We start from the raw sequence: 10,822 nt of genomic DNA, 5'->3' as shown, positions 1-10,822 counted from the left end.
TCAAAACTATAAACCAATATCACCTTCTTATTTCCTTGTTCGTTTCGAGAATCTCTTACATACTTACATACATACATACGTGCTTTATTAACCCCGTCACCGCAGGGGCTTTTTTAGCGCCCGGGGTCCTGTGTTCTATTTATGACTAATGTGTTTCATTTATTAGCCAAATATTAAAGAAACTAGACATAAAAGATGTGCCTGTATTAAAAGAGAAGAAATATGTGTTTTAATGGATGTCAATTTTGCAGTGCAATTAAAATATTGAATTTTGCGGTCTCATCACAGTCACCTGTTAGCGGTAAATTGCAATTGCAAACTCTCCCCTGGTTACACTTACCATTAGCCTGATAAGACATACCATTCAAACCCACATGTTTGGTTAATTGTAGGAAAACAATTTCGTCACAGAAGGTGTTACCAATGGGCAAAACGAATCAGATATCCAGTTTTTTTGTTCTCTACGGTTAACGATAAAATGTGCTTTAATGGATGTGAATTTCGAAGTGCAATTAAAATATTGAATTTTGTGGTGTCATCACAGTCACCTGTTGGTTACACTTACCACATACGATTTAAACCCACATGTTAGGTTAGTTGTAGGAAAACAACATTATAGAAGGTGTTACCAATGGGCAAAACGAGTCAGATACCCAGGTTTTTCTTCTCAACGCTTAAGGGTAAGTAAGCTGGACATGACGTACAAAATGCATTACATACGTATCAGGTGCAGGTTTGCGCGTAAAAGCGTTGAGCAGGCTTTTTAAATCACCCCCACGTTTTATAAATAGCAACGAACGTAGCGATTAACACTCGTTTCTGGGATCAAGATTGCTCTTCGAAGGACAGCTTTTAATTGACCATTACATGTAAAGATCAGGTTACCGAAAACAATATTTTTAAGAAAAGGGTTTCTCAGTGACCGTTTATCTGTTCGTTCAACTGCGGAAGATTCGCGTCCTATCCAGAGCATAAGGTCCAGTGATCTTAACCAGTAGACTCAACTAAAGTGCTTTCAGGGTTGTTCAAAACGTCGGGGGACGAATATCAATGAGACTAAGATGGAGTTTAGGTAAGAGATAGATTAAAGTCCAACATAACACATAATTATATCTTAATAATGCTTCTACTGGACTAGACTAGTACTAGAGTAGCACTTGCACAAGGATAGTAAATCAGCATTTTTCTTTTTTATTTTTTTCGTTTTCTCAATAGCTACGTTTCTAGTATGATAAATTGTTCCCTGATTGATCTATCCAGGTCATTACCATTGTACACTAAGAACTTTTCGGCTCTGAAAGTGTTCGTCGTGGATTAGTTCCAGTCAAGTGATTGTTGAGGACATGTGCAGAAGTGGTTCAATCCGTTTTCCCTTTGTTCAGAAATAAAAATCGCACTTTTATTGTCAACTGGAATTAAATAACAATCATCTGTACTCTTTTGGACATAAAGAAAAAGTTGGTTTGTTTGTTCGTTTTGCGTTTTCGATGTGCCTCGACAGTGACAAGAAAATTTTGCCCTTATGTTATAAACAGGTAATCGCAATGAGTTCTCGTAAAATTAGGGGGAAATTTCACTAGATTGCGTTTTCAGAAGTTAGTTTAAAGCATCTAAACGTTATTTAAGTGTTGTAACGGATCTTGTTTGAAGTTCGTCCTTTCTTGGTTGCATTGCCGATTCTTGTTCCATGCCAACCTGGCGTGTTTCAGTGAAATACATCAAAATGTGAATGATTTCGTTTTCAGAGATAAGTTTTTTAAGGCTTCTAATTTTAGCGTGATTCTTATTGGCTGGCTTGACAGTTGACCCTGAAATGGCTTTTTTCCTTTTCCATTCGCTCGCTGAGGGTGTCCTTGTTTTCTTTTAAAACTCATGCGGTTCAAGAATAATTCATTGCTAAACTAGTGAATTCCAAAGTAACTTTCACTCGAAAAACCGATAACGTACTCATCGCTTCCTGATTCATGCGGTATCAGGTTTTAGGGCAAAAGGTACAGTGGAATTCAATAGGCAATGAATTTTTCTATAGAAGAAAGCAAAGATGATTTAATCCCGGCGGGTACTCCCATATAAAAAGGGGAAGGATGCTCGTCAGAAAGTTTTAATTGAACCCCTAAAGGAGACTTATCTCTTCTTTTTTTTACCCCTAACAGAGAGCATATTAAAACATAGACATTATCATCTAATATTGTCACCTACGTGAAGAAATATAAAAGTGTATAGATACAATTTTATATTTCTTCGCGCGCAACCCTCAAGGAGACTTCCACAATCATATATGATTGCGTTTTTCCCAGAACACCCTAAGTGAGACCAAAATCCGAAATTTATACCCCTAAGCGAGAAGACGAGCATCCCTCCCCTTTTTATATGGGAGTACCCCCATAGCAGCAACCGGAAACATCAAAACGCGGACAAGCGCCAGAATGTGTTTAGGACTTTCTACAGTTTAAGTCGAGCCAATATCCAGCCATCTTGACCGAACAAGCTTGGTTTCGAAATATCAAATATTCAGCTTGATAGTGAGGCAGTGAGGCCTATTAAAATGAGCAGAAGTCGCTGTCTCTAAATAAAATATGCATTGTAGCTGTCACAGGCGACAGTTCCTGTCGCCTGTCGATGTTTTGGAAAAAGATTGTCGCCAGATTTTGATAGCATGTCGCCTTTCGGCAAAACCCCATGGAAAGCCTCAAATTGAAGTCGATACGTTCAAAACACAAGTCATCGCCAGCACTAAACAAAGTTTTTTTAATCTCAGTATGTATATAATCAAAATGATAACAACGGAATGAACGTGGATAGAACTAAAGGTCATGGTAGGACAAACGTGCAAAGTACTAAAGTAACTTTACTGGTGATGCAAATTGCCAGTTGTTATTACCGTGAATGGGTCTACCTCTTTCTTCGAGGTAGAAGATTAGGGTATTAGGGTATCAATAACAGTGGAACCTCCGTTAAGCGGCCACCTATTCAGTAAGCGGCCAGTAATCGAAGTCCCGAAATAATTATAGAATAATATTGTAAATCAAACCTTTATTAAGCGGCCACCTCTATCAAGCGCCCGCGGCCACCTTTTGGCCGTCCCGATGAGAGTTCTCATGATTAAGCGGCCACCAAGAGTTTAATACACTTAATTTGGCTTTGTTTTGAAAACTTGTTGAAGTAAAATACAGTCCGAGATAGGTGACGACTGATAAAAACATTCAAACATACCTTTATTATGTTTTAATGTGCAATTCAACTGTCAGTAAGCTAAGTGATACAGGTTATAATTTTTACTCAACATACAAGCTCAGTATAGAGTGCGTCGGTCAAATCAATTGTATTCTCCAATAATAGGCCAGATTGCGAGAAATTATAACAATAGAATGTAAATATAACTCGGCAGAGCAAGGTATAACAACTATATTCACTGAAACGTGAGCCTTCGACACGTGGCCTCGCTAGCCTTGACAGCTTTGTTGAATCAACATGGCGAAAAGTAGCTCGGAAATCGTCCCGGAAGGTCGCGAGGCTCTTCCCAATGTTACCGTTCTGATGACTTTCTTTATGGCAGACGCCTGTAGCTGTTAGGCTTGGTTTCCATTAGCGACATGATCATAATCATATACATAAACATAAACATAATCATAATCATAAATTTGTTATGATCTAGTGGGAACAAACACCACGTGCATGCAGGCCGCGGAAATTAAAGTCTTATTGAGTGTGATGCAGTTTAAAAATGGCTGTCATACAAACGTACGCATTGATTACAGTAATGATGGACTTTCTCGCATCGACTACATTTAATCAGGAGTTTTTTCGCCATCGCATTATCATAATACACTGTGTATTAATTCTTTTGCTTCTTGAATCACGACGACTTCTCCAAAGAGAAAACAGGGGAAATGAAAGGCGCTTCTGGGTGATACCAATATTCACGGCAAAGAAAACATACGGATGCTATCATACTCATGTTCAAGAACTTCGCCTTGGGGATCGAGAATGGTACCTCAAATTTATAAGAATGTCTCCTGAGCGGTTTAAACACTTACTTAGCCTGGTTGCTCCACGTATATCCAAACAGAAAACGAAGCTTCGAGAGCATATTGGACCGGCAGAGCGCCTTTGTATAACTGTACGATACCTTGCTTCGGGAGATATTCAGCCAACACAGTCGTTTCATTTTCGCGTTGGCAAAGCAACCATATCGAAAATAATTGCAGAAACTTGCAATGCAATATGGCTTAAAGGAGGACTGCCTTAAGCCTCCTCGAACAAGAGAACAGAATCGCCACTGAGTTTGAACAGCTGTGGGGATTCTCGCACTGCCTGGGAGCAGGCGATGGCAAGCATGTGGTTATTGATTACCCTAAAAAAGGTGGGTCCACCTACTTTAACTACAAAGGGACCTTCAGTATGCTACTTTTAGCCTACTGTGATGCTAGATACCTATTTACCTTAGTGGACATCGACCAATTTGGTAGTCAAAACGATTTTGGAACCTACAACGATTCTCTAATCAGCTCAGCCCTTGAAAGCAATTGATGGTTTTCACTCACGTGATCAACAGCCATGTTTTTCTACGAAAACAAAAGAAAACGTTTGCATAATGATAGACTTAAATTCCAGGAGGATTTGGTCGGGGCTCCAACATGGCCGCCGTTTCTTTGTTTAGGGGCTCCAATAGGGCGGCCATGACGTCATGTGAAAAGCAAGAATACCCTAAATCTACCACCTGCTGAAGATCTTACTAGATGTACTCTTAAATCTCTGCCATATGTTTTTGTTGTCGATGGAGGTTTGCCGCTAAAGCCTGTCCAAATGCGGCCTTGGCCAGGAAGAAATCTTTCAGAGGACCATGAAATATTTAATTATCGTCTATCAAGAGCAAGGCGTATAATAAAAAACTGTTTTGGTATTCCAGCAGCAAGGTAGAGAGTTTTTCGCCCGCCCAATTCGCGCGAGCGTTTATCTGGCTCAAAAGACTATAGAAGCTGCTGCTTGTCTTTACGACTAACTCCGCCTCACAGATCTTTCGGGAACTGTTAAGCCGTGATTGACATTGAATTAGCTTTCTGTCACTTTGTTCACAATTTAGAATTATATAGTTTTGAGACTAGTGCACATACTGTGAAATAACACGGGTTTTGACTGTGATTACTGAGTGTCGAAAGTTACCATACGGAGGCAATTTTCGATACCTGGCACCTCCGACGGGACTAGTGAGCGACTAAATTACGAACAAGAGAAAAGGATCCAAATCTGCAGGCTTAGGAAAACGCATCATGGAAGCCACAAAACGGGAGTTACAAGCGAAACTCAGTCAGCTACAGATGACACGGGACAAGACGGAAACAGTTCTTACAAGTAAAAACAGCAACCACATCAAACGACACGTACAGTCCTTACAAGCTATTGGAAACTCAACAGATGAAGCGAGGCGAAAACTAGAAGAAATGAAAATTGAATTCGGCGAAGACGCGATCGCAATTACCTCATGGAGTGAAGAGATAGAGAACAAAATCGCAAAGGTTGATGAATATGTCAATAAACTGGCTGCATTACTAACCGAGGCTGAACGAAGGGCGACAGAAAAGGCAAGACAAGAGCAACTCGAATTCGAGAAAGAGCTGATAGAGAAAAAATTCAGATACCACAGAGAGCTTGAAGAGAAAGATCAACAAGATTCTATTTTCACAGGGAGTGAAGACGCCAAACAAACACAAGGTACTAGTAACGCTGCTAAACTTCCCAAGTTCACCATTACAAAGTTCGATGGAACATACCTCGATTGGAATCAGTTTTGGGGCCAATTCACTGAGGCTATTGACAAAACTGGGATGGCCGTGCCAAGGAAGTTTTCTTATCTCAAAGAATTTGTGGATCTCAAGGTGCGAAAAACAATCGACGGGCTCCCATTTACCGCGGAAGGGTACAATCGAGCGAAAAGTATCTTAATGGATCGTTATGGCAAGGAAAGCGAAATTGTGAAAGCGTATGTACAAAATATTCTTGGTCTGCCTAGGATTAAAGGAGCAAATCCACAACTGCCGTACAATGTACAATCACTGGAAACAATGGGAAGGTTGGGAGATGTCAGAGGAAATGTGTCGTTGACGATAGACAAGTTAGCTGGGATTCGCGGAGATTTGGTCCGCAACGACGATGATTGGCAAAACTGGGATTTTGTCAAACTGTGACGCTTTGGGCTCCTAGATACGTCGAAATCCAGTAGAATAAAGTGAAGATCATCGAGAAGAAACGCCACACTCGAAACGTGATCAGATAGCTCGGAGAAGTTTTGCAACGCAACAAACACGTGCGTGCGTGTACTGTGATGACCCCACGGTCATCACGGTCATCGCGTGACAACATTTGATGAAAGGAAAAACATCTTGGCGAAGAAGCTCTGTTTCAACTGCACTGGACCAAAACATCGAGCAATTGAGTGTGACAGCAAAATTTCTTGCCGTCATTGTGCCAAGAAACATCACACATCAATCTGTGATCGTCAACAAGCACGTGAGCCGGGGATGACCACTTCGCAAGTGGGAAATTCAGCCGTCATTCATCCCGTAGTAATCGTCAAGGTAGCAGGATACAAATTTCGGGCCCCTCTCGACAGCGGTGCAAGCCATTCATATGCATCATCGACTTTTGTGAATCTAACAAAACCTGAACACAAAGCTTCCGGAGTTCGTCAAATTGCAACGCTTGTGGGCATGGCTGCGAGAGTCATGCAAAAGTACAAAGTGGCGATGCAGTCCGTGACAGATGTTTTTTCATTGGACGTGAATGCGACCAAAGTTGCCAAACGGGAATTGCTCTCATTGGAGAGCCCCAAGTATAAGAAAGTCCTGGCCAAGCATCCCCATCTGAGAGGGGTATACATCGACAATGTTGACGACAAAAGAGTACTGCCTGTCCATCTCATCCTGGGAGCGAACGACTTTGCGAGAATACGTACCGGGGAGCGATTACGAGTTGGTCGTCGTGGGGCTCCCGTAGCTGAGTTTACACGCTTTGGGTGGACGCTGATGTCACCAGGTGCTGAGACCGATGTCGATTTATCTCCAGTGTACCTCGCTGTGAACTCTGCTGCCGACTACGAGCGTCTGTGTGCTTTGGACGTACTTGGTCTCGCAGACAGTCCCACAGGTGATCAAGAAGACGAATACAGTGAGTTTAAGGAGCAATTGACGCGCTTCTCAGATGGCCGACATGAAACTGCACTCCCTTGGAAAGGTGACCATCTTCCACTTCCTAACAATCAAAACGAAAAAAAGACATGCTAGCCCAGTAAGATGCTGTTATCCGAGAGCAACTAGAAGAGGGTGTGGTCGAAAGAGCATCTTCTGAAGCGATGGGAAAAGAATTCTACTTGCCTCACCGAGCAGTAGTTCGAGAGAACGCTGAGACGACAAAACTCCGAGTAGTGTACGACACCTCTGCTCACGCCCATAATGATGAACCATCTCTCAATGATTGTCTTCACTCTGGCCCACCGTTATAGAACCAGCTATGGAGCGTGTTGACTCGTAAGCGATTCCACAGTGTGGTTGTCACAGGGCACATACGGAAAGCGTTTCTAAAGATAAGGATCCGCCAAGCTGAGCGACACTCCTTACGGTTTCATTGGATTAAAGACGTACATTCGAGCGAAGTGGAAATTCTGCGCTTCACCCGAGAAGTTTTCGGTTTGGCCCCGGCCCCGTTCCTGCTGAACGGAGTTATCCAGCAACACCTATGGAGACCCCGCCTCCCAGAAAGCGTCAGTGAAGCATTAAAGAGCCTTTACGTAGATGATTTTATTTCAGGTGGACCCACCGTGAAAGACGCAATCAAGTTGAAACGTGAAACGGCTGAAGATTTTGCTGACGCAAGGTTTGACGCAAGGTTTGAACTGCGACCCACTCGTTTTAGTGTCGCCCGTGATGTTGGAGGGAAAATTGATCTACAGAGAAATATGCAACCAAAAACTCGCTTGGGATGCTCCGTTACCAGACGTCTACGCAAATTGATGGAAAAACTGGGAACACAAATGGCCAGACAGTGTCACTCTGCCGCGCAGTTTGGCAATCGATAGAAGAACACGTTGTTTTTACTTTTTGAGACTAGTGTACATCTGCGAGTACTGTGAAATAAAACGGGTTTTGACTGTGATTACAGAATGTCGAAAGTTACCATACGGAGGCAATTTTTGATAGATCCGCCCAAGGGATTTGTTGACTGTGACTTCAGCAAGGGGAACGGAGAAATATTGTCGCAGAAGACGAGGGTGCATTGCGAACAATGGAAACCCCTCGGGGACGACCTCAGATCGATGCAGACCTCACTAGACAAGCCCTGACAAGCTACTTTCTACCCGACCAAGGCCGTCTCGCTGGCAGTGGCAGCATGTTAGCAGTACTGGACATGTTCCGACAAATACCATAGATAACAAACTTGAGGGTGATTCAAGTTATATTTCAAACTTTGATGTCAGTTTAGGATAGTAGTTGTGTTAAAAGTTTCAATGTAATATGGTTGACTTGTGGCCAACTCATACACATCCTCACGTTTAGCTTAAGTCATGAAAATTCATTGCTTTATTTAGATGAACGTTAACAAATGTTTAAATTTGTACCAAAAAAATGGAAAAAAATACCAATTGAATTTATTTGAATGATGATTCTCTTCCTCACTTGAGGTAGAATCAGTGGAAAAGCATATTAAATAAAATACTTGAGTTACTTGTTTGAGGTCTGGCAGAAATATTTTTGAAATATTCGCATGCAACAAACACAAACTGAACGTAAAGTAACTACTGATTAACATAAACACAATGTTCAGTTCTTGTTTTCTCATAGTATGGCTTGCCTGTCTTACCTAACGTGTTCGAAAATTATAGCGAATTAATATGCAGGTAACACTGTTTTGTTGTCATGAAACTCAACGATGGCAGCTTTTCTCCTGCTCAAAAAAGTTAACCTATTTAGTATCCACCACTAAAATCCGGCATAAAAGTAGGATGCTGTTGGACAGATGCAAATGATCCCTCATCTACCATCATAGCTTGAAAGATAACATTATTAATGTCATATTTTTTTACCCTTGCTTTTTGTGCGGGATTAATACATTTCAACTGCGAGGCTACAAACACACCAAACAAATCATCATCCTCGTGTTTCTTTCCAGATTGTGGTTGTTGCCGCATACTGTCAGGTTCCTGCTTCTTCCTGCGAATTTCTTTTGTCTGTTTGGACTGCTTTGATGAAGACTGTGCACTTCAAGTTTTTTCTTTCCGTATTCCTTGCCTCAAGCTATCTGTAGTACTTTCATTTTCTTCTTCTTCCCTTGGAGTAACTGAACTTAGGTCCATGTCCGCCACCGTGTGATCACTGATTGAATCATTCTCGTTTACGTCTTCATCACTACCTTCTTGCGCCGATGAATCTTCCACAGGCATGAAATAGGCCATTTCCGAGTTCATGTTTGCCTCCTCTTCAAAACGAGTCTAAGTGCGAAGTTTTTGTCATGAAAATTAGTTTTTATTTATATGTAAAGTAGAACTAGTTACCATCACAAAAACTTCGCACTTAGCCTCGCGTTGAAGAGGAGGCAGACATGAACTCGGAAATGGCCTATTGCTTTCCGTTGCTGTAGGTGAAATTTACTTATCTAAGAAGTGCAAGTAGGGAAATGTACCACTTGTCTCACGAAGAGTATCGAGCATTTCTGCAGAAGACGTTCCCCATCTTTTGGCTTTTTTAAACCGTTTCTTCTCCCTGGTGTACCGGGTTCATAGATTTTCGAACTTCTGCTTTGCAACATCACCTTACGTAAAAATAATCAAAGACAGGAGCCCATTTGGAGAGTGCAACTTCCATACAGCGTCTGTGAAAAGGCGTTTTCACAAGTAGGTTTATTTTTAGACTAGCCCTTCCTGCGAATTAGGTCAAAAAACAAAGGCAGTTCCGGTTCGGCGACCCTATGACGTCAGCTTAATTTCTTGTACAGTGGAACCTCGATTTAACGAACCTCTACTTAACGAAGTCCTCGATATAACGAACGATATTCTATGTCCCGGCCAAAGTTACAGTAAGAGGTATGGAATAGAACTTCGATATAACGAGCCTCGATGTTACGAATTCTTCGATATAACGAACATAATCTGGAAGCCCAAACGTAAAATCTACCTCTATATAACGAATTACAATGTCAACACGCGACACAAGATAAACGCTGAAGAGATCAACAGTCCTCTGGTAATAACAAAGAGACAGCAACCTTTCAGTCAACGGCTTATTATATGTCATAGACATAAACTAACTCCCGCTATCTTCTTTGTCTCTTATTAGTTCTATTAACTTCTCCACTTTCCAAGGCTTCTTGTAATACATTGAATACGTAGCCGGAAATTCTATTCCAATGCCCTTGTTTCTCCTTTTGCCAGTCACTTCCGCTGAGATTTGTCCTTCGTGTTTTAAAAACAAGTGAAATACACGTGACAGTGTCAATGGCACATGACCCACGATCTGCAACGTCCCTCCTTGATCTTGAATCCGTTTAACGGCAACAGCATTGGTGTGGTGTGGGTTATCATCATTAACTATGACCTCGATATAACAGTTTGTTCGTTTCCCCTCAAGTTCGTTACATCGAGGTTTTCGATATAACGAACCCTCGATTTAACGAACAATATTGGCCGGTCCCCAGCGACTTCGTTAAATCGAGGTTCCACTGTAATTGGTCATCGGGCTCCTGTGGGAGTCTCATTCGCGGGAAATTTAATCTAAAAATAAATCGGTCTGTGAAAACGCCGTTACACGAACACAGTAGAGTTGTAGGCTCCGGG

At 41.7% G+C, this 10,822-nt stretch overlaps 1 protein-coding gene across 3 annotated transcripts in view; it reads left to right on the top strand.

The window, feature by feature from the left end:
- Positions 1–593: 593 nt before the first annotated feature.
- Positions 594–10,822, top strand: part of LOC138060520 (histamine H2 receptor-like) — a 29,838-nt gene continuing 19,609 nt past the window's right edge. For 2 of the 3 annotated variants that reach the window (XR_011134367.1, XM_068906326.1), the window contains exon 1: positions 854–1,072. The gene's annotated coding sequence lies outside the window, so the exon portion shown is untranslated. Of the gene's footprint in view, positions 681–853; positions 1,073–10,822 lie in introns of those variants that run through there. The other variant, XM_068906327.1, reaches the window with a different exon arrangement.

This window comes from Montipora capricornis, chromosome 8 (assembly GCF_036669925.1).
Source record: "Montipora capricornis isolate CH-2021 chromosome 8, ASM3666992v2, whole genome shotgun sequence".
Lineage (NCBI taxonomy): Eukaryota > Metazoa > Cnidaria > Anthozoa > Scleractinia > Acroporidae > Montipora > Montipora capricornis.
Note: the sequence above shows the minus strand (reverse complement) of the source record. Positions and strands in the feature narration are given on the sequence as shown.